Genomic DNA, 5,106 nt, shown 5'->3' with positions numbered 1-5,106 from the left:
AAAATGGTCTTTTTACCCTAAGTATGGATTTATGGTTATAGTTTGGAACTCAATTGTTACTTGGGTGTTGTTTTGATGTTGACAGTTCAGGGATCTGCCAGCCAGCAGTCAAGATTTTATCTGTGGGACTTCAACAGTGCGAGGTGAGTCTCCCTTCGTGGAATCCGTGGGTCGAAGGCACCAAGGCCGACCCACTAGTATTGATATATCTTAATGATTGTCTTTGTGATAATTATTAAGGTGGTAGGTATTGTTTGATGTTTATGTGAGATATGCATGATTTTATATGGTAGTGGTAGGGGTGAAATAGACCCCGTCACCGGTTGAAATAAACCAGAGGGTAGGTCGGACACCCAGATATGCCTGACAATATGTTTGTGTTGTTATTATGTGGTAGTGGTAGGGGTGAAATAGACCCCGTAACTGGTTGAAATAGACCGGAGGGTAGGTCGGGTACCCAGATATGCCTGGCCGGGTAGGTCGAGCACCCAGATATGCTCGGCAGGGTAGGTTGGGCACCCAAATATGCTTGACAGTATGTTTGTGTTATATATAGTATTTTGAGGGAAATTCACTACGATTCGTGCTTACGGTTTGCAATTTGTGTTTCAGGTACTTATGGTTCCAAAGGGGAGAGCTTGAGCCGACTGCATCGCACACACCACTAGGATTCCGCATATGATATTCTACTCAAAATTTTATGACATTTGATACACTAGTTTTCTTTAGAGTTGTATGTGTGGTTTGTGAAAAATACTATTTGATCTAATTTAAAAATAAAATTTTGGGGCCATATTTTTGGATGTTACAAACAATCACTAGAACCATATATAGCTCAAGATATCCTTCATTTTTTATGTTCCAATTCCATCTATAATGTGTCAATTCATATCCATGAATGTCATTCATCCTATTATATTTGAATCATCATTTGTATTCCATCTCTAAACAATCACTAGATTTCCCAAAATGCCCTTATGACCAATTATTCCATAAATTCAACAATAAATCACTCAAGCCTTCATGTTATTTCATTCAAATAATATTGTTAGTATCAACTCATGATTATGAGTATCATATACTCATAAAATGCTAACATTCCAAGAATTTCATTGTATTCATCATAATTTCTCACACAACCATCTAAAACCCATGTTTATGCTTGATTCTACCATCATGGATGAATTTGAGCATTCCAATTGGTTTTGTTGTTATGAAATATCATCTAGGTCATAGAATCCAATCTCCTTTCATCATCAATTGCAACATCCCCATTTTGGGTTTCTAGGGTTCAGAAGGGTTTTCACTCAAATCCTCAAATTTATCAATATGATGATTGGATTGAGATTGGGATCATCAATACAACTCAAGGGAGGTTAGAAAACCAAACCCTGTTAGGTCATATTTTGTTGGTTTGAGCTAGGCGTCAATATGTATAAGTCTTGGTAGGTTTTGGTCATGTAATGGGTGTTGTGTGTATGTTTGCGGTTTTGATTACGGCCGAGTAGTGTTCACGGCCGTGAACGTGTATACAGTCATGAACAGGTTTACGGTTGGTTGCCCCTATATATAGTGTCAGATGTGTCAGTTAGTCGTGAAGTTGTGTGTGTGTGTGATTCCAAGTGTACCAGACATTTACCACTTGAATATAACATGTGCATTGTTGGAACTTCTTTGCTTCCACTCCTTCTAATTCTTAGTGTTTTGCATCTTGATTGTGTTTGATCATTGGTTGGTTCGCGTTTGTGGGGACTTACAAATGGTATCAGAGCCAATATGATGTTAAAATCGTTCAAGTGGTGTTCACGGCTGGAGTAATCTTCTCTTCGTGAATGTTTAAGCTTGTTTATTGGGTTTTCTGCATTGGATCGTGAATTTCAAGGCCAAAGGAATCAAAATTAGCTCAAAATGATCTGTTTTCATCTGTTTCTTGGTGTATACGGTTTCACCTGTTAAATCGTTTACGACCGTAAACTCTGTGTACGGTCGTGAACCACTGATACTGGTTGACCATGAACTGACCGTGAACCGTGAATAGACCATTGATTGTGAATTGACCGTGAACCACTTTTTATGTACGATCGAGAACCCTTTACGGCTGTGAAATCTCTTGGTTATAGTCGTTTATGGTTTCTTTTCATTACAAACCTTTAATTTCAATTAATTAAGAAAACTCAGAAAATAAAAAATAAACAAAAACAAAACAAAACAAAAATGGATTCACAAAACTTAATAGTTCATCAGGAATTGGACTCTATCATGGGAACCGCTACTCAAATTCCCCGCTTACTGTCAGCTGAAGGTTTCCCAGAATGGAAATATCGAATGGAAAAGTACATCAAGATGAAAGATTTCAAAATCTGGCGTAGCATTTTGAAAGGACCAGTTCGAATCACCACTACACTTGAGAATGGAACTGTTATCGACAAAGAATTTGAGAATTACACGGATCAGGATTTTGAAAAGATCGAAGAACAAGAGAAAGCTCTTGCTACACTTACCATGGCTCTATCTCCTGAAATTGCACAGGGATTCCGTGAGTATGATTTAGCAAAGGCTCCATGGGAAGCACTAATCGAAGTGTATGAAGGGAACGAAGATATGAAACAAATTCATCAGGACATGCTAAGACAACAGTTCAATATGTTCAATCATGTTCTGGGCAAAACATTGGAAGCTCAACTGCAACGATTCATTACTCTCACAACTAAGATGAGCTTGGTAGGAATCTCAGTGCCAAGATCTGAAATCAACAAAAAGCTGTTGAACTCTCTCCCAAAGGCATGGGACATGAATGTTGCTATAATCAAAGCTTGTGATATTGATGAAAAACAGAGGGAAATCAATCATGTGAACTTGTATTGGACTGCAAATCTCAGGATCTCTACAAATAATGCCTTTTCATCCTTTACCATTGTAACATCCCAAAAATACGAGCCAAAAGTTTCATTTTTAAATACACATACTTAGCAAAACATTAGAAATAAAACATTCACCGATCATATCATTTCATAAAAGATGTCCGTGTCTGGAAACCAGTTTATAAGAACATAACAAAGTCAGAGCACAAATCCCCAGGAAGATCTCATAGTGCGGAATACAAAGTGTGTGTGTGATGTGCTGCTACCGCGCCAGCTCCTTCCCCTTCGAAGAAGAGGTACCTGAAACCAAAACTGAAAATTGTAAGCACGAAGCTTAGTGAGTTCCCCCATCATACCGCATACCATACAATCACATATCATACATATTGCCAGGCATTTCTAGGGTGCCCGACCTACCCGGTTCGGCCATTCTGGGGTGCCGACCTACCCGTGTCAAGCCATTCTGGGGTGCTGACTACCCATGTCAAGCCATTCTAGGGTGCTGACTACCCTTCGGTCCTGACGACCGAACCTCGGGGACTATTTCACCCCTACTGCTACTATCACATATATCATAACATAACATATTATCAGACATATCTGGGGTGCCTGAACTACCCTTCGGTCCTAGCAACCGAACTTGGGGACTGGTCCCCTCCTACTACCTCTATCGCATATAATATAACAAGCCAACATGCAACATATAAGCACATACTGTCAGACGCGTCTAAGGTTTCTGACTACCCTTCCGTCCTAACAACCGAACTTTACTACTATCACATACAACATATCAAGCTAGCATATAACATATCAGGTAGTAGAAAACCTAGATGATATCACAAACACAATCATCTATCATACGTCTCCTACTGGTGGGCCGACATTGTGGCCGTAGACCCACCGCTACTGGAAGGTAACTCACCTCGTAGTAGCTGCTGATCTGTGTGGGAATGGTCTGTCTGCTGCTGCTGCTCTGGAAATCCTCCGGCTGTAATTCCCACCAAACACTTAGTCAAATACTGCTAATCGCCCTCAGGGTAAATTGTCCATTTACCCTTATCAAGTCATGAGTCAAGTCACAGTCAACTGCCAGTTGACCAGACTCGCTGAGTTGGCTTGCCAACTCGCCGAGTCCCTTTCTCTATACCCAAGTCCAATAGTCCTTCATCCTACTCTCCGAGTTGTATGAACAACTCGCCGAGTTCGCCTTCATCCAAAGAACACTCTAAGTTGTGACTCGCCAAGTTGTATGAACAACTCGTCGAGTTGTTCTTAAGACAAGAAGATTGCCATCAACTTGCCGAGTCATGGAATTGACTTGCCGAGTGACTTCATGAGTGATTCTGGCTTCCAACCCTCTGAGTCATACCCTATGACTCACTACTCCAACTCGAAAACACAAAAAGGGGAACAACCCGGGGACTCGCGACCCGACTCGCCGAGTAAGACGAATGACTCGCTGAGTCTGCCTCATGCAAAAACTATACACGCGATTTTGCTTGAATCCAGTCCATGCCATTCATAGATCTGGGTTCTTAGGGTCTGGTTTACACGTACAGTTTCCAACTTTACGTGTAGATAATCACCAATGAAGGTTTTAGGGCTCAAAGTGCACCAAAAGGGGTAGATCTAGGACTTTCATGCAATATGACTCCATAAAGGCAATAGATCGAAGCTCCAGGGACTAAATCATGCCTAGATCTAAAGGATAACAACTTATTACAACCCACAAAGCACAAACAAGCTTGGAGAATGGCTCAAGAAGGACTTTCATGAAGCTATTAGGGACTACAAGCTTGAAAATAGAGGGGAAACGAGCTATACCTCAAGGAAAACGTTGAGATGTCACAAAAATGCTTGGCCTCCTTCTCCTCTTCTTGATCTACTCTTCTTTCTCCTCAAAAACTTCAAGAACACACCCAAAACACTTCAATCTCACAAGGAAAAGGGCAAAAACGATGTTGGGGGCTCTGAGGGTGAATGGGGGCGAGCTTGGGGAGGAAATGAGGGTTTAAATAGGGTGAAAACCCTTGAAATTTAGGGTTTCATCAAACAGCGGTGACTCGCCGAGTCCAGAATATGGACTCGTCGAGCCGCCAACTTAAACATACCCCCGGACCGCGTCCCTACTCGGCGAGTCGGACCTACAACTCGCCGAGTCCAAGGCAAAAATGACAAATACTTAGATAAATTTTACGTACCAAGAAGCAGGTGCTACAACCAATCCACAAAGTCAAGTGATTTC

This window comes from Lactuca saligna, chromosome 9 (assembly GCF_052625555.1).
Source record: "Lactuca saligna cultivar CGN05327 chromosome 9, ASM5262555v1, whole genome shotgun sequence".
Classification (NCBI taxonomy): domain Eukaryota; kingdom Viridiplantae; phylum Streptophyta; class Magnoliopsida; order Asterales; family Asteraceae; genus Lactuca; species Lactuca saligna.
The sequence above is the reverse complement of the archived record's forward strand: the minus strand, read 5'-3'. Positions refer to the sequence as shown.